The sequence below is a fragment of the Aricia agestis genome, chromosome 4, assembly GCF_905147365.1.
Source record: "Aricia agestis chromosome 4, ilAriAges1.1, whole genome shotgun sequence".
Lineage (NCBI taxonomy): Eukaryota > Metazoa > Arthropoda > Insecta > Lepidoptera > Lycaenidae > Aricia > Aricia agestis.
In genome coordinates this window covers 428,198-448,811 of record NC_056409.1, presented here as the reverse complement: position 1 = coordinate 448,811, position 20,614 = coordinate 428,198, and the positions used below count along the sequence as shown (strand labels likewise).

Genomic DNA, 20,614 nt, shown 5'->3' with positions numbered 1-20,614 from the left:
ATAAAACCGTGATATGATTATGTGTGGGCCCACTCCGGAGAATGAGTTTAGTGGGCATTAGCGGGAATCATGCCGTAAACATACAATATGTCCGCAAACAGCGCTGTTGACTCTACAGATTGGCGTGTGACGTCACCACTCACCACCCCTCAGTGTACTGCTACGTGTCTGCCGGTAAATTGTCCTGCTACGGGACATCATGTAACTTCTGATGCTGACCGACGACTGCTATTACAATAATATGATTGTAAGCAGCAGAACGTCCACCAATGATCTATGACGTTTTTCTCCTTTTTTTGAATGTATCTAAAATTTTAGTCTACATTCCTAATAATTATTGCCAGCATTTTCCTTGAAGAAATGTACGGTCTATCGGATTCCTGGTAACACCATTCAAAATACAGATCCCAAAAGTTGCGAGGGCGCGTGTAATTTTAATTTTTATTAAGAGGGCGACTAACCCCAAAAATCAAACATCGTCCTTCTCTCTTCACACTCACGCCCGTCTTTCATATGTCAGGTGAAAAAGAAAGACGCAGATTCATCGCCAAATTAGTTTTTTCTCAATAACTCGATAAATATACAACATTTTAATAATCCGCTAGGTCAATCTCTCAATGATAGAATTTTATGCAATGTGTTAAAATATTAACTTAGTTCAATGTACGGTTATGGCAATAACTGAAAAATTCGTGAAAATTTGATGCATCTTTGTGATTTTTTTCTATCGAGAAAATTTTGAGATATCGTGTTTTTGCTCAGATCGAATTCTCGGAAATATAATGTTGTATCTAATTTTAGAAAAAGAAACAATTCGGGGCTTATTTTCAAGTATAAAAATGAATTATAAAATCGACACTTTAGGGTTAGTCACCCCCTTAACAACGTTCAAGGGTACCTTGAAATATGTCGGAGGGTACCATGAAATATGTCGGCGTCGGGGTGACCTTTGGAAATAGAAGTATGTTCAACATTTATAACAATCGAGTGGTACGATCGCTTTCGACTTTAAGCGGGCCGCGACCAGTTAACGCAATATCCTACATCCTTACCCGGGACTTCAATTATCTTCATATCAAATTACACCAGAATCGGTTCAGCGACTTGGGCGTGAAGATTCAAATAATACTTTATTAGCATGCAAGTATAGTATGCATGATACAAACTCAGCACGTTGTACAGGGCGGTTCATTATAAAATAGTAACAAGTATTTTGTATTGTAATTTCATAAGTTCTTTTTAACAGGCAGATAAACTTAGTATGGATGCGTTCAGCCCTGTTTAGTTCTCTCATAATCCGAAATGACGTCTTTGGTAGGAGCATAAGACGTCATTAGGGCGTCAATAGTAGACATAAGGGAGATTTAACAGCGGCGCCAATTAGTGGCGACACTAAATACAGTTTATATGCTGGTTAAGTGTTAGTACAGTACCTTACTAATTATTATTTTCAAGATCACTTTGCATAGAAACTCCAAGAAGTAAAACACTAGCTACGCTACCGTCGTCAGTCACTAAATACCAAATGACGTGACAAAAATAATCGGCCAAGTGCGAGTCGGACTCGCGCACGAAGGGTTCCGTACCGTTATAGAGCTAAAGTTGGCAAAAATTGTATTTTTCTTTGGCAGCTCCCCTTAAACATTTATTTTATTTTAACATTATTATTAATTATTAAAGTACAAATATAATTAAGGATTTTGTGAATATTCATTGAATAATGAATATTTTCCACCTTTTTGTTAAAAGGTGGCCCCGTGCGAGTTTCTTACGCCCGCGCCGGTTTTTCTCGGCGGGGTAGTTTCCGAACCGGTGGTAGGCCTCATGTAGACACGACGTTCTAAAAGTGTTAACTTTGTTAACCTATTTAGAAATAAATATTTTTGATTTTGAAAAAGGCCAAAAAAATTACGTTTGTTGTATGGGAGCCCCTTAAATATTAATTTTATTTTGTTTTTAGTATTTGTTGCTATAGCGGTAACAGAAATACACAATCTGTTAAAATTTCAGAAGGTTAGCTGGAGCGGTTCTTGAGATACATTTGGGTACGGAACCCTAAAAATACGAACTCTATACCTAATAATGAGTTTTAAGAGAAAACGTAAGAGTCTAATTTGTAAGAAAAAAAATGTATTTTATTTACTGAGCTCCTAGTTCATTTTATCCCATGTTATTTTCGTCGTCGTCGTCACCTTAATTAACGATGACAACTTGGCTAAAGACTCGTAAAGGCGGTTGTAATTTATATATTTAAGTCAGAAACATTCCATGCAAAATGTCTAAAATTTAAGCATTTTAGGCGAAGTACAGTAGGTATAAGTATCAAGTATGGTACATGTAAACTTTGACCTTTTAAAGAGGTTACCCGCAGCCGTAGGCTGAGGGCGGCGCGGCGCGGGCGGGCGTTATACATAATATTATAATAGAATAATATATATCAGAGTTTTCGTCTATGTAATAGAAATTGCAAAGACGTGACGTCACAAATGTATCGAAAAATTGTTCTTTCAAAACTCTTCGCGATGCAAACAGCAGCGGTGTAAAGTATTACAGTATCTCGGAGTAGAGCACTGCAGTAGTCGTTGTAGAGTGAAAGACGAGTAGTCATAGTACCTCGTCGTGTCATTGTCGATACTCATAACTCCATCTGATAGAGCAGCAATCGATCCAAATTAATGTTCAATAGTTTTTACGGCAAGTGCGTATTGCGCTGTAAAAAAGTAGTTAATGTAATAAGTCGGGCTGTAAACCTGATGGGCGGTCAATTTGGCGCGGGGTTTACGAGTGTCCACTGTTTATAGTCGCGGCGGTTTATACTGCCGCACTAAACTACCGCTAATGTCCACTCATTTGAATGTGCACTACACAAGCATACCGGTTATATGACCCGAGTCAAATAGCTACGGATGACTTCAACGGTCCACTAAATCTCAACACTCGTATTTTTCTACTCTTTTTTTTTAAATAAAGAGTGGTCTTTTAATAATTCCAACTACGATCAATAACCGCTGCAACTGCTCTATAATATACACTATTCTCTTTTTAAGGTAGTTAATTATAAGTCTGTTTCCATTGACAAACATTGGAACTATTAAGCAGAAGCAGGCACACATGTATAAGACGTGGGATGCTTTTTAGGCATATCCGTAGCAAAAAAACTTGTTCCCGTGACCCTGAAATGGATTACAAAAATACTTTTGTTAGTTTCAACCTTCATATTTTTCTTTCTCTTCGTTCATATTCCCATACAGGGTTTCTATAGTCTATGCTCTATACAGGGTGTAACAATTATACTAAGTGATAATACTTTAGGGTGTGTAGGTGTGTGTACCCTGTATAAAGTTCATTATGAAAGTTGCAGCGCTGACAGAGTCACAACACACACACAACCTAAAATATTATCACTTAGTTATGTTACAACTTGTATATGGATATATTTCATGAATTGACATTTAAAATGATATTATAATAATATTATTATACCTTCTTACCTTGTGTTTAAGAATTTAGCTAGACCTTTACCGATTACCAACTACTAGGTATGTTAGGGCAACGTATGATATAATAGAAATTGATCGTCTCGGCTGCGACCTCCACGCTCGCTGATGTTGGGTGACGTCATCAATGACGTCGCCTGATTTTTGTGTGAAAAGGGGCGGGGCATGAGGAGCCATGCGCGGGCTGGCCCCGCCCAGCGTCCCGGCTCGGCCACTCCGTATAAAAGGCTTCGCGGCTGCGGCCGGCGGCAGTGCTCCTCCGACATCGACGCCGGGGGCCGACGCCCGACACACCGAACTTTACGACACACCACGGTGAGTACCGCACACACGGCCTAGCGCCACACTCGCATAGCATACGATCACGATGACGTCATAAAACTACTAAAAATAAGTTATAGGAAAATATGAATATCAAACACTACAATATAAACTTGAACTTTCGCTCTAGAGGCTAGAGCGCTATACTTTTGTTTTACAATTTCTTCTTTTCGGGGTCTTTAGTCATACAGTTTATAAATAATTATAAATTAATAAATTTAAAATTAAGCCCGATACAAAAAAAGAGTTTCGAATTAAAAAGGAAAATGTTTAATCGATCCTTTCATGAAATAGTTAAACCCTATAATATTAAGCGGGCTAATAATGATGATGAACTGTTGCTAATAATACTCTCGATCATGTCAGCTTTCAGAACGAAATCGGTCCTCATGTTGGATGTAACGCCACGGTCAGACACACAGACGGACAGTCACGTAAAACTTATAAAAATTGGTCAGTACTATAAATTGCCTCAATGGCGGAAAATCCTTTGTGTCGTCTTTCTATATAATTTTTTATGTAAACTGTGTCCTGTGTGCAATAAATGTTTAAAATAAATAAATACAAGCCTATACAGCATAATTTTAGCCGAAGGACAACAACGGAAACAAAAGTTTTCGATATTTTTCCGCGCTCATTTGTTCAGTAAGTACTCTTAAGTATTTCCCCGGTGAATTTTTAACGAATGCTCAGGAAGTACTCTGAAACATTGAAGTATTTATTATCTTTTAAATTAGGAATACTTAAATGTTTTAAGAGTATCATTAGTAATTCTTATTATCTTGTACTTTAAACGAAACCGTATTTTATAAGCAGCATCGATAAATAACTTAAAGTATTTTTAAGTTTTAGAAGAAAAAGACGCTTAAAACCTTTTCCTAAGAAACAGCGTATTTTTGTGTTACTTACTACTCAAAACCTGAGCACAGCACGATTTCATAAACACTTTTCTTAACACAGTTAAAGTTACGACAAATATTTAAATAATATTGAATGATTTAAAGTTTAAACATTATAATAACTTGACTATTAACAGCGGGTACTCCAGATTATATACTATACAGCATATGCCTACTTCTAAACACTAATACGAGCGGAATAAATTAAGTTATAAATAAATCAACTGGGGCATAAGGACGCTATCACATTTTTTCACAAATATCAGCGTTTTTTAGGTATCATTTTAAAGAATAAGGAGTCACTCAGCGAGTATATTTTGGTTTTAAATGATATAAATACGTTTTAACTTTAAAAGATTAAAAAATATGGTTTGATTAGGTACCATTATAGCTAAATACACTGAACTAAGGAAAATAAATATACAAAAAAATTTTTGCTTATTTAGTCCCCTAGTGTACAAAGTGTTAAATATTTTATATAAAAATAATTAACATTTCCATTTATAAGAATACGCTCACAAATTTCTTCATACATTTTCGCCCTATCGAGAACGCGGCGAGCGTCGTAACCGCCACTGTACATAGTACAAGGCGTCGATATTCGTACTGACAGACATCGACCTGCTAATTTTATGTGATAGAGATTAAGACAAACGTAAATTATATTAGGACGCCGTGCTGCTTGATTTATCTATTTAAAAAAGGGGGTTAAGCAGTGGACGGCAATTGTTGATGATGACGACTTTAACTGAAGCAATTCGGCATCAAATATTAATTGTAACAACTCCTCCTATTTTCTTCTGATTAATTTCGTTGCGGTTCCCGAGACAGCTTTAGCATGTCCCTCGGGCTCCTCGGCCTTCTCGGACTTATCAGCCTAGGGCTGATACCACGGTCATCCTGGCGACACAGAAGATACAGTGATTGGAATCAATAATAATATATAATAATAATAATATCTATGGACGCTTCACTCCACGTCAGTCTGGCCCCGTGGTAAGTACCGCAAGGATTTTTGTTACGGGTACTATTAGTGATCGAAGCGGGTACTAGACAACGGAAATATATTTAATGCTTTTATACTATACATATATTTAAGATTTTTATTATATAAAACACATATTTAATACACATCCATGACCCGGGAACTTTTTGTTCCGTCGGCGGGATTCGAACCCGCGACCTCCGGCTTGAGCTACCAACAGCGCACCGTATACGAATCGATTTTCTAATAAAGTATTAAATAATTTACATCATGAAATGAAAAAAATATCAAAATATAACCCGTTGAATTTGACGACATCGATAAAGTGGATACCTACATTAGAAACAATTTAAGCCGTGACGTGGAGTCGCTAAAAGCCTAGTTCTCGTGACGGAAAGTTTGGGGAGTGCCGAATTCTCTAAATGCCAACGGAACAATCCTATAAACGACGCATTCCCTGAATAGCGACTCACAAAATTACTAATTATATTTGTTCCTGGGACTTCTCGTCGACCTATAGAATTATTTTCATTTTATTACATTTGATAAACGGTTAAGTAAAATATTTTGTATTTTTTCGGCTTTAATTATGATGAAATGACGAAAACTACCTCGGTAGATATTCATAATTTACATTTTATTTTGCTTTAAGACAAAAAAAGCCGTTTGGGAAATTCACCCATTTATTAATAATAATGTACCTCTACACTTTCGGTATACGTATTCTAGTTTAAAAAATTTCACACGTGTGATAAAGAGCATTCAACGTATCGCGCAGTAAAGGTACAAACGAAGTCACCTGATATATAATAAATTCTTTCGTATTCCCGGAGGGTGTGAGACTTCCGGCATTTACCGATATCGTCACGGTATCATAGAGGTGTAAATATAAGCTGTCATAACAGGAGCGTGGAGCACGCTCTTGCGACTCCCCCGCACCGCACCACGCCGCGCCGGAAACGACGTCAAACAGCAAATTTGCATTCAATACGCGTGAAAATTTTATAAATATACATTTTACACCGAAACCCGTTTAGATAAAACGTCTAACCCCTTTAGAACATAGCACAGATTCGAGAACACTCTACAGATTAAAAAACCGGCCCGTTTCACAGTCCACTTACCGGCGGATAAAAGAGCCGCAATTTATTGAATTACGCCGTTGTTTTATAAAAACTTTCGTCGAACGCTCGCGTGGAGAGAGTTATTCGATCATTATATTTTGTAGCCAATTTAGTTTTAAAAACGATTCAATCGAATGGACGTAATATATCCCGATCCCGAATATATCCCGATTAAACTGTTGGATTTCGTGTTAAGCTCTTAAATGTTTATGTTAAACATCACTATACTCGAACTTGGCTCGACACGCTACCACGTCTAGATAATAATAGCTAAGTAAAATATTGTGTAAAATTAGGGTCTAGGACTCTAGGATTGAGTATGTAGGCTTCTAGAGTACCTATTGTAGAGACTAGAGACAAGAAACAGGTCGGGTTACAGTGCTGTCGGTGTCAATTTTCGTAACTTATATTTTCTACTTACGTAAATGTCTCAAATAACTATTTTCTCTCAAGTGTTTTATAACTTATAAGTATATTTTTTATTTGAGAGCACAAAAAAATATTATATTTATTTAAAACTAGCGGGCTCGACGGACGTCATCCCGTCATAATATTACATCTGAAGCAAATCTGAAGTTTCAATTGTCAAAAGCGATACGTCATTTCGGGTGGGTTGCACCATAGTCATCGTTAAAGTTGAGGTTAATTTTAGCAATAACTATAACAATAACCACAGATCTTGACAAATATCCAAGTGACATTTGTTAAAGTTAAAATAGGGCTCAGACTTTTTATACCAAAATGAATTATCCATACAAATCGAAAGGAAAAAATAATTTTCATGCGGACACCTTCTGTCAAATTTAACATTTACTATAACCGACCAAAATTGAGCGGTTACGGTATACTATAGCGTCATTTAAACCATTGTTAAGTTAATTATTGACTTTGACCAGATATTTGATTTGACATGCAACCCACTTTTAGGGTTCCGTAGTCAGCAGGGAACCCTTATAGTATCGGTCTGTCCGTTTGTCTGTCCACGGTTATACTCAGAGACTGATCCTACAGAGCTGTAATTCGGCATGAATGCACATATTAATGATGCCGACAAACCTACACATCAAGCGGGGATGATTTTTTTTTCGCGTCCACCCCGCCGTGTGGGGTGTCGTTGGATAGGTTTTTTAAAAATATTACGAGTATTCATAGATCATTTTCCGATTTAGGGATCCATTTGTTAAACATGAAATTTCAAAGCGGAAAACATCGTTTGAGTCCAGTGTCCCTCCCTTCTACCAGCTAAATGGTTTCCTCTGGAAATGTGAAAAAATTCACGGCAGTAGGAAATATGCTGAATTTAAAAGAAAAATTATCACGGCTAAAAAGACTTCATAAGTTATTGAGTAATAGTCGATCAACTTTTTTTTTAAATTCCATTGAACGTAACTAAAATTATGTTCTTAGTAGTGTAAAACACGTTTTAAATGTACATTCATTGACCATACTAAAATTATCAAAAACTAGCGGTACTACGGAACCCTATATTGCGTGTGGTCCGGCACACATTTAGCTGGTTTTTAAAGTAAAATATTGTTATGTAATTTTCCAATTAAAAAAAATATATAATTTCTTAAAATTATTATTCTCTCCGTAACAGTCTTCTTCCAAAATTAACATACACAAACAAAAATTGCGAAGTACTGTGTGGACTAGCTTTTATGGCCAGTTCTACTGAGACACGGCAGACAAAGGTCACTTCGACTGTCTACAAAATGTTTTTATAATATCCGATAGGAATTACGAGCCTTAAACTAAAAGATGAAAGGGAATCTGCCGCGGAGGGACGAAATTATTCGGCGCTCCGTTTCGGAGCTCCGCCGCCGAAAGTTATCGCAAAAATAGTAATCGGGCCCGGGGAAGATCTTCGGTAACGAAATGGAATCCTTTAAGCTATTTAGTTTTCATGAGGGATCTGCCAGTAATTACTTTCGGGACGTTATTTAAAAAGAAATAAATAAAGTACGAGTGTATCGGTTTTGCGTTGGCCGCCGTCCCCGGGGAGGGCGCGGGGCGGGGGGAAGGGGGGAGGGTTGCGGGAGCATAGTGTACCTGGACGGGGACACGACGCTCGCCCCGCGCTTCCGGCCAGCTCGAGCTATGTGACCCTCGTTCGTCCCCTGTCGCGGCCCGAGAGATGGACAGACTCGGAATGTTGACGTACGAATGAAGGCTGAACCTCTGCTAAATTCTTGCCGTCTGAAATTATACATATGCGTGATATAGAACTCGTAACAGAAATTCGATGGTGGAAAGCTACAAATATATGAGCAGAATTACTCATCGTTACCGAGTTGTCTTCGGCAATTTAAAGTTTAAGTGATACTAATGACGGCGAAATGTTATTTTTATGTAGGGAAATATAATCTCGCGGTGCCACCTGAGTGCCCGCCACTTAGCGGGGGCGCGACATCTTGCTCGTTTTGTTCGCTGTCAACGTCAAATTTCGTAGTGCTCCTAGTGTTATTCTAGAATCTTGACAAAAAAATTACGGACCCGTGAAGCGAAACATTGAATAAATAGTAGCCGAATAATATATTCATCGACTTGATGATAATATTAAAGATTTACTTAAAGCAATAAAAATACTCTTTTGACCTTCTATTCAAACAAAAAAAATTGAAATGTCCAAAAGTCATTCTGCAATCTACGTGGTATCGGTAACAAATTCTTAGGATTAGCTATTCATTTTCAATTTGCTATCTACAAAATGAAAATTAAAATATTGCGAGCCACTTGCATGGCTTTCTAAAAATCAATGAAAATATATTGAGATATTAATTATTATCTATAGAGTATATCTAAAATCTATTCTCTGACCTCTGTAGGTAGTAGGTATCATTATCTGATGATGTTAGTGTATTAGAATCTGTGGGAGCATGACATGTGACGTGACACGCCCGCAGCCCGCACTACAGGGTGGTCAGTCGGCCGAGCGCGGGATTAGCCCGCGGTGTTCAGCGCCGCGTCCGGACTCCGGACACACACAATGCACGAATTAATCGAAACACGCTCATTCATCTGCACTAATTTGTTACCACCGATACGGGAAGAGACGGACACTAGTAGAGGAGAAGGATATTTCGTGTGAAAGCTTATGGCTAAACGACCCACTTATATTTTAAACATTCTTTATAAGTATAATATGCATTTATTAAAAACGAATACTTATTTATTTAATAGAATACTACTTAAACCTTTCGTAAGTCACGAGCGGCGCGGCATTAGCAGCCTCTGTCTGATACAATAAACACAATGAAGCGAATACCTCCGTAGAAATTATTGTAACTTTATAAATTTGTTAAATCATTTTCTTTGTGAGCCCCGCGCCGACGATCGAAAGTTATTTCCAAGCTTTAAATCGATTCTCACAACTGGACAAATAAAATAAATGAAACGACTAGTCATTTCGTGTTAAGTTGTTTTATTTTAAAAGCTTTCTCAATTTGGAATAACATAATATTATACTCCAATTTATTAATGTGTAACCATGTTGTTTTTTGACCAAACAACAGGCAAGCAATTCATCTAGTACACAACCAATACATCTAAAGGCCGCGCATACAGCCGCACAGACTGACAAATTAAGAAAATGATTGATAAGGGTTTTGCGGTCCTTAACGTTTCGTTTATATCAGTTTTCATGTACTTAACTACAACGTAAATGTTACGTGTACGTACTCGATATAATATGTCAAACAAGAAAAAATCTTTATTAAAAATGGTCAGTTCAGTGAAATAAATTCAGCTCGCTTGTTTTCTGGCGAGTTGCGGACGACCCGTACAACTCAATACTCCGTGTTCTCCGTGTACAACTCAATAATAAAAAATAATATGTCAAACTTTGTCAAAACCGTATTGTTGGAGGATCGAGCGAATCTTTTTTCCCAATAATAATATTATATAGGAACAATAAAAGTCAGAAGTTATTGACTACATCGTAATATCATTCGATCTCGTATTTGGTGAGCACAAGTCAGCTAATAAAGCAGTGTTTGCCCCCTCCCCGCCCGCGCCGCCGCCGATATTACCGAAGACGCTCAAAGACGAAATGAAGACGTCGTTTATTAAAGGTTACAAAGGTTTAGCTCGCGTTTTTTCCTCGTCGGCAAATTATAATATTTGATCGCATCCTATATGTCTATTGAGTTGGGAATGTATTGTTTCGCTCATGTGGAGTGTTAATGTTGTCATCGGAGCTTCTCCTCACTGTATAATTAGTAGCGTAGTTTACGCACCCGCTGTAAAATAGCTTCGAGTGCTGTGACAACCCCCCGCCGCCCGCGCCCGCCGCACCCCGCGGGCGCGGGACTCGTGTACTGAAAATTATGTAGGTTGTAGTCGTATTGTCGTGAAACCATTTACTAATTCGAAGCAACGCAGAAATAGTGGATAAATATTTACATTGTAAAATGTGTAAATGACAGCTATGATAGTTTCGGCGCCGAACCGATAGAAAAAGCAAACACGTTGCCGCGAGAATTGGAAACACTTATCATACGAACCTCGAAAGGAATACGCGATTACACGATACCACGCGATATGTAGCAACACGCCACGCCACGCCACGCCGCGCTGCGCCGTGTCGCTCGCCGACGTACAATCTCGTAAGATCTGTTAATATTTACCTTCCATCATTTGCCGACAAATTGAAAGTTGCCGCTGCCGCTGTTACGCGATTTAAATTTTCAATCTCACTCGAAGTGGTTATCGTTCGCGGACATTTTTTAACTCTAACTCGTTTATGAAGCTGGAAAATTATTCATTTCAATTCGTTACTCATTTTAATAATGAGATTGTATGAATTTACGTTCGAGAGGTTCGTTACTCTACTTGAATTTCTAAACGGAAAACAATACACAAGATTCGTCCTTATTTATAAGTACTTCAGTATCAATAATGCGCGAAATCGATCTTGCAATTTGAGAAAATGAAATGATAGAAAAACATGAAGATAATGTCTCTTACAAATTACGATATGCATAAACTATTTTCTTCATCGTAATTAATGTATTATTCTGCTCGTCCAGCGAGCTTGCTCAGTGGTTAAGTGGTCGAGAAAGTTAAAACTTGTAGTGGTCGGCGGTGGTCGGCCGTGGTAGGAGGTGGCCGGCGGTGATCGGCGGTGGTTGGCCGTGGTCGGCGGTGGCTGGCGGCGGTCGGTGGTGGTCGACCGTGGCCGGCAGTGGTCGGCGGTGGTCGGCGATGGTGGTGGAGTAAGCGGCTGTCAGGGTCGTGATGGAACGCTTCCCCCCGTGTGACGCGTGTAATAGATACCGCTGTTCGCCTGATGGATGTACAATATTTGTGCGAGCAATTCGTTACGCGAGTGTGTTTGTTCGTATCGAAATAGATTCATGGCGCAAGAGGGAGGGGGGAGGGGGAGCACTTCGCCGCTGTTGTGATTTAAAGTGAATGAGTTACAGTTGTAATATCAATAGTTTTGCTGTGGGTAGCTTTATAACTGTTGGGTAAATTTAGTAGGCGGTTTTATAAAATTCAAATAAAATATCGTGCGCTTATAAATTGAACTGCAGGTTGTGTACTCGTGCAATTTATTTTAGCATTTACTGATTCTCCAATAAAATACTATAAAAATAAACAAAAATTTCGCCATGTTATTAGCTAGTGTCAATGTTACCTACAGCCCATTAAAAATAACGAAGAACGTTGGTTTCCTATTCGAATGATGAAAAGATGGTAATAAATTGAATTTATGTTCAGATACAAAGGAGGTGTCAAATCACATCGTAATTTGTACACCAAGTGTCTGTCAGTATCTTTTACAATTATTTACAAAGTCAAGAGAAATATATTTCGTTTTTTTCGGCATACAATGTATTTTTTAATACAGTCTGTGTAGAAACAAATAATATACGAACAGCTCTCCGGGTCAAGCACAGCTATTAAAAAGTACAAGGTGAAAAAGTCGCACACAAAATACAAAACATTATTTACGTTTAATTTAAGTCGTAATATTTTGTAAGGCTTCGTCGCCATTACGTCGCCGGCAAATTGAACGCAAATATTACTGCGCCGACGGTCATGCTACAATGATACCCCTACTGATGCAGAATTCAATTGCCTCTGCCCCTGTCTTGGTAAAACCGAGAAAGTGCTACGCGAGCTACACCTACGCCGAGATACGCGGTGCCGTAGACCTGCTACGCGGCGCCGTAGACCTGCTACGCCGAGCTACGCGGCGTCGTAGACCTGCTACGCCAAGCTACGTGGCGTCGTAGACCTGCTACGCCGAGCTACGTGGCGTCGTAGACTTGCTACGCCGACCTACGGGTTGTCGTAGACCTGCTCCACCGACCTACGCGGCGTCGTAGACCTGCTACGCCGAGCTACGCGAAACGTTTTTGTAGGTTTGGAGCCTCTTCCCCGCTTTATCGTCTTTCGTAGCTTAATTTAAAAATAATTAATTTCGAAACGTCTCAGGAGATCAGCATTTTAATGTGAAACGTCGTAAAATGATATCAAATAATAAATTGAGCGGCCCGCGTCACTCGGTAACCCGAGCGCGGAGCCGCAAATAATTACCCGCTATTTTTAATTAACACTAGGCGAGACACCTGGGGCCGCGCCCCCACATCCCCCGCACCCCTCCGGCCGGGTCGAGAGACACTAGATCGCGTTACTACAGAGTATCGCCGTGTGTAAGGCGACCCGACGCCCTTCACACAACTTTTATCAATTAGTACTTCAGCTGGTAGTGTGGAGCTCTCGGTGACGCTTCGACCGCCATCAAACTACGTCAAACATCTCAATCCAAACAACTTGTCGAGTGCTTTTGATCTCTGATATAGATTTAATTCTTCGAACAGATTGCCAACTATCTTTAACAACTTTTTAATACTATAATTAAGTATGTATTATAGAGGTAAAAGTAGTTAACATTTTTAAGCAGCATGTTGGACGACAGAGTATACAGTGTTTTACCGCAATTAAAGCCTAATAGTTTTTAGGGTTCAAGACAGACTTTAAAATCTACCTTCGATTTATCTATATATCAGAATATTTAAAACGCATTAAATGGGGGTCGTAAAATGTGATTCTCCATAAAGTCGAAGGTAGTAAAGGGCATCCTCAGGACTTTTCTAGATTTTTTCAATCACGAGTCTTGCGTTAACTTCGCCGTAAAACCGACCACACGGGACCCATCGACAACTTCATTTGTTAGAGTACTGGCCACTAGATAATGCACCAAAGCCTAATAACGTTTTATCTAAATACAAACATATTTAGTGAACAATGGCTGGGGTCTTCAAATTCAATACTTGATGCGCTGAATCACTTTATTTCACGACCAGTTAAGTACCTAGGCGATGGGCAGACGACTGACTCTCGCAGGAGTTATATCGCCACGCCACAAATATTATAGCTGACTTTGCAATTTACAATTATCGGGAATTATAACAAATAATTATAGCTTCATAAAACATTTTTTGAATCTATTTGTTTATTTATTTAAAAACTTATTTTAAAGTCCAAAATCATAACACGATTACGCAATTTATATTGCATAATCGTGTTCCTGAATTCTTAAGATATAATTACGCGTATCTTAATAACCATGTCGGCAACTGATGCGGTAACTTTACATAATTATCAGAGTAAAACAAACATCTAAAGATTATACGTTCATAAATAAACAAGTTTTATTTTGACCTTAGCCTTATCCGGAAAAAATACAAAACCACAAGGAAATAGATTAAAAAACACAAACATAATTTTCAATCTAAAAAGTTCTGAAAGAGGCGGAGTCGTTATATTTGCTCCGTCTTCAATGACAGTCCACACTAATACATTAAACACTCCTGTAATATAGCTTACGTCTCCAGCGGGGACCTGTAATATTTTCCTCATTTTCCCTCATCGCCGGAAGTGGTGACCTTCGCTGCGGAGACTTTGAAAATTGAACATTTTAATTTTCTCAGCCTCCCCTCTCCTCCCCGCCGCCCCCTCCGCCCCCTCTCCCGCTTCGACACTTCGCGAAAATGCGAAATGCGAAAACAAAACCCCCGGCAGTTTATCATCTTAATGCGTAACATTTTTCATCTGCTAAACCTAACCTACGACAGCAAGGCGGGCGCTAACGAGCCGCGCTGCCCGCTGCTCCTCCTCCTTTTTTATCGTTCCTATCCAATACCGTTACTAGTACTTACTTTGTTCCACTCACTTCTAAAGACCCTTAACACAAAGTTCGAATTTAGCTTCGTATCCTTTGGGTTTCAAAATTTGCAACATAATAATATGTCAGTCTCATTGTCCACCCGATTACTTGAAAAATATGGTTCACCATGAGCCCTATAATATTAATGCATTTATTTTGAAGGGCGCTTTTAAATTAGTATCGGTTTCCAGGTCAACGAATCGGCACTAATACAATATCGAAAATTGAAAATGTAGGAGTTGCGGGGGATACGGGACATGATCCCGCTCGATGACGCAAACACTGTCATGATATTTAAATGTAAAGTGTTTGTACATGGCGGTTGAACGTAGCGCGCGCGTGCCGCCGCCGCCGCAGCCCGGATACCGCCGCGCCGCTGACGGCCACTAACACCACCTGTACAATGAGCTCATTCGTCGCCGGCTTTATAGAGATATACAATAATAAATAACACTGCTGTCGTTTTATATTGACATTGACAAACTATGAAAATCATAACGCTACGAGGCAGATACTTTTTACGGAAAACCAAAAAGCCGAGTTTCTCTTTTTTATATATCGGTATAGGCTAAGACTATAAAGTTATAAATTTCTAACAGGTATTGCCATGTCTACATCGATATTTCAAGTTGACATGAAACCGATATAAAACATAAACCAGTGTTACTGTAATATACATTCCTATACTGGAGAATATAACATCGCCGGGCAATCTAGCTACAATGACTTGTGTCACTGCTTTATTAATATTTTTGTCGCAACTGGCGCAATGTCATCCGACCGTACTTCCGGCGAATTACTTACGAGCACTGTATCACGTGGCCCGCGCTTAATATTCACAAGTTCTTTGATGTAAGACGAGCCCCGAGCGAGCGGCTCGCCTTACCACCGAATTTGTTACATTGTTCCCCAGTTACATAAACTGATAATATAATATCAGCATCATCGTCCCCCGCTTCGATGGCAGAGCTTGTGGTCTGTTTTCATTAAGAATGGAATTTAAGTCAAACTTTACGTATTTAAGAAATTTTTGATTACAATATGTTTTTCATAAATGAAGACATAAGCGGATGAACCCGATAAGTAACAGTAAAAAAAAATGCCTTTTTTGCATAAATGGAGGATTTAGGGCCGGAAAAATGGTTTAAAATTAAAAAACTGTGCAATATATGTGCCAGATATATTAGCCAGGTGATGAACAAGCCTTGTAACTCTAAAGTTACAAGGTTTGTTCAAACTATAACGGAAACTATAACGGTGGACGTACAGATCACCTTCTTTTAGAGATATATCTAATTTTATGAATAAATTAAATGAACACCTCACAAATCTATCACATTTTAAGAATACAATTTTGATTGGAGATATTAATATTAACATTCTTCCAGGAAGCAATGACAGCAGTGCTCAGTACTACCTCAACTTATGTGCTTATCACGGCCTACTCCCTGCTCATACGCTCCCCACTCATCGAAGTGGATCCTGCTTAGATCACGTAATGCTTAAATCAAATTATCAACCGCTAACACTAATTTTAAACCCAACAATAACAGATCATAACGCTGTCCTACTAACATTAAATTGTCGCAAGCGTAGTCACAAACAAAATTGTCAATTAATGTCTAAGTTAAACATAAACAAACTTTAGGAAGATTTATGCAAAATCGACTTTGCACCGATTTACAATAATGTAGACACTGATTTTTGTATGTCATACGTAATACAAAATCTACGAAATGCAATCCAGAAAAATACAAGGCTCTATCGCACTAGCAGTAAAAAATTAAATCTCAAGCCATGGATTACTCCCGGTCTTCTGCGCTGCATAAGACATAGGGATAAATTACATATGAAATCTAGAGAAAGTCCACACAATGCCATATTGCAAACCACATACAAACGGTATCGTAACTTTTGCAATGACTTGCTAAGACGAGTAAAAAATAATTACGATAAAAACATTTTGGAACGTGCTAGAAATAACAGTAGAAAAATTTGGAAACATATCAAGGACATAACATACACCAAAAAGCATCACGAATCATCCTCAGTTTTGCTGAAAAATCAATCTTCAGAATTGGCATCTCTAAACATTGAAAATAATTATTTTGTAAATATTGGGGCGCACTTAGCACATAAATCACAAAGCCAATTGCACGGTCGACCATATGCCGCTTTAACTAATAGATCTAACGCAATGTCTTTCTCATTAATAGACACCGATGAATCCGAGGTAGGTAGAATTATTGAAAGTCCCGTAGGGACGACTGCGCAGTTGGATGGGATAATATCTCGTGTACAATTTTGAAAAAATTTAGACATATTCTGGTTCCACACTTAACCCATATCTTTCAAAAATGCTTATCTCAAGGTCATTTTCCTAAATGTCTAAAAAAGGCAGTCGTAGTACCGATTTATAAATCCGGTGACAAACAGGAAGTCTCAAATTACCGCCCTATCTCAATCTTACCATCATTGTCAAAGGTATTAGAAAAAATCATTAACAACAGGCTGGTCAATTACTTAGAACATATATCATCATTATCAAATAACCAATTTGGATTTAGATCGAAACTTTCAACAGCTGACGCCGTACATAATTTGACAATTCATATAGCCCGAGAAGTTGATAAAGGTAATCACGTAATTGGAATCTTCCTTGACCTTGCAAAAGCTTTTGATACAGTATCTACAAAAATCCTATTACACAAACTCGAATCCTTGGGAATAATATAAATAGCTCATTTGAAAATAATACTAATTATGGTGTTCCACAAGGAAGTATTTTAGGCCCAAAACTGTTCTTAATATACATAAATGATCTGTGTCAACTAAAATTAGACCGTGGCATAATCATATCATACGCTGATGACACAGCACTTGTTTTTTCTGCTAGCACATATCGCGAAGTTTTCGAGTATGCACAGCAAGGTTTTAATATCGTAAATAATTGGCTATCGACTCATTTATTAATATTAAACGCCGAAAAGACTAAATACATAAAGTTTTCGATGCGTAAATCCACCACAGCAATTACTAACCAGCCACTATATGCACATCTTTGCACAATATTCTCTAATATGGCATGCACATGTCCTAGTATTGATGGGATCAACAATATAAAGTATCTCTATTTGGTTTGTAACTTTAAGGCATAGCTATAGTTTGTAACGTAATAATTATTGTAGCACTAATTTTAGCCTGAAACACAGGGTATCCTAGTTCAGGCAATACTATAATCATTAAAATTGTACTTATTTAGTTTAAGTAGCTCTAATATAATAATTGTATCTCACCATCATTGTAAATACTAAATAAATATTATTATTATTATTATAAGGAAAAAAATTGGGTAAATGTTCGTATGTTCCAAAATGAGTTACCCACTTCAGCCACTTATGTATTCAGTGGCTTTAATTCTTTGTTATGCGAGTTACACAGACAACATTCGATCCAATAACTAGTCAAATTCATTTAAATACAACGGCAATTACCATCCTCTCTTAGCCAATGGAAATAAAAGTTTAAACAATATTTGTTCTCGAATGTCGCGCGATGCGCCTGAGACAATTCTATAATGTGTGCGTTTAGTGTTCATGTTTCGTGATCATAATAATATTAGGATGTATGTATGGAGTAGGTGCGAAGTGTCTCACGCCGCTATTTACGCGCTATTGACGTCCTCCGAAGTTTGGGTATTCGGCTCTCGTGCGAAGCGGCGCAAAGTGAATTTATGATTATAGAAAAATGTTTCGGAATAATATCGTTAGCGAAGTTTTTATTGAGTTCGGAGTTCGAGGTGTTCGGTTTATCGCGAGTCGCGCCGCCACCTAACGGGTTCATTTTCGGCGTCTTATCTCCGCCCGCGAACGCCACCAGAACACGAATCTTTTATCATTCGCTTCTTTATTTTTTATAGAAATTCCCCCTCTACGAGTAAAAGGGATCGCAAACTTTCCGGAGCAAAAAAGTTGCGATTTTTTTGCATTCTTTTTTCTTTCCGCCGTCTGCTATTTTTACTGAAGCTTTTGAGCCGTTTTTATATTTCATATTTCGAATTCACGAAAAGACTAATTTAATAATAATTCATGTTCCTCGTGTGACGACGATAAGAGGGGTAATACGCGGTCGAGCGGCTTCACGCTAATGTACTCAGCCCGAAATTTTGGATTATTACATTACTGGCGTTTTGCACAGACTTCACGCGCTTTATAACGTTACTTACATGCTCGTTTATTTCGAGCATGTACAGCAGCCGACAGATTGAGTATACCACAACCAGCTCCAAATATAACTGTATTATAACAACATACTTTTGTACGTTGTACTCATGAAGACTGACAAAGTTTCTGAACTCTATCAGTCTATTTTTTTTCTTTAACTATACTGTAGGACAAATCGTCCGCGACTATGATCATTACTGAAACGTATGCAAATATTCTCTCGATGTTTACGTGATTCAATTTGTAAACATGCAATTCGTGTATAACTCCGTTCGAACCAAAGCGTATGATGTAGTTTGTTTGTGAGTGATGTGTAACGCGCGCAGTTCGCAAACAGTCGGTACGTGCCTGCACATATCGCCGCCGCTCGCCGCATCGCACCTGGCGCGGCGCCTGCATGTACCGCTGACTCATGCGACGATGCACTTTTACTGTAAATACAATTTTTCAGTCTAGGACATTTACAACGTTGTTAAAGTTTTTCACACCCCCAATGTTTAAATTTCGCTTATCATGGCAATCACCCGCACGATAATAGCAAGAAACTTCCCCAACTCGCGCGGTAAACTTTACCACTCAATGCACTAAAAAGTGAGCAGCTCGGGAGGAATGCCGAAGTTGGGCGCTGGAACTCGCACGTAAAGTTTGCTTCTCTCCAACTTGTCGCAATTTGTGTCACGTCGAGTTCGGGGAGTTCAATAAAAAGTGTCGACGTGTGTCTAACTCGCGTGACAGACGTGACGGGAGCCGGGTCCGCCCGCGCCAGCCGCCGTGACGTGATGCGTCACGAACTACCGCCGCCGGGAACGGGTCCCGCCGCGACGACACATGTTCGGCGATTTGTCTCCCTCACCGCGGGCTAATTGACGTCGGTGTGAAGCGCCTCCGCCTCTTCACTTTCGAATCGTTTCCATTTTAATACAGCATCTCTCCCGAATATAGGACGGATGATGGTTTACCCTTTGTACTTTATTAAAAAGTCTCTTTTAAAAGTCGGCGCTTTTAACGTCTTATCGCGGCCGATTTAAATAACTCGAAGGAGATTTCTTATCGACTCGCTACTTAAAAGCCGAGAAAATACTCGAGTTTATGGACCATTTTCCGCGCCAGGTCGGGCGGTAATATTATAAGTAACAATTTCATCTCGCTCTCATTAGGCGCTCGTTTCGCGCGCCGCCGAGAAATGAAAAAAATATTTGCTAACGTTTTAAACCGCCGCGCGCCGCCGTCTGCATGATATTACACTACACCAGTTTATTTACCCACCTTCAACTTGGGCGTTAAATGCGGATCGAAGTCGCTACTCGCTATGCAGTGCCCGCTCGCTCCAGCGATGCTCCCCACCGGGGCTGCTAATAAAATATATTTGAGTGATTTCGAGAGACT

The 20,614-nt window shown here is 38.9% G+C and overlaps 1 protein-coding gene across 1 annotated transcript in view; it reads left to right on the top strand.

Moving 5' to 3' along the window:
• The first annotated feature begins 3,760 nt into the window (after positions 1–3,760).
• The window catches only part of LOC121726667 (prothoracicostatic peptides-like), a 54,449-nt gene continuing 37,595 nt past the window's right edge, over positions 3,761–20,614 (top strand). Inside the window, exon 1 of the mRNA XM_042114120.1 lies at positions 3,761–3,812. The gene's annotated coding sequence lies outside the window, so the exon portion shown is untranslated. The remainder of the gene's footprint in view (positions 3,813–20,614) is intronic.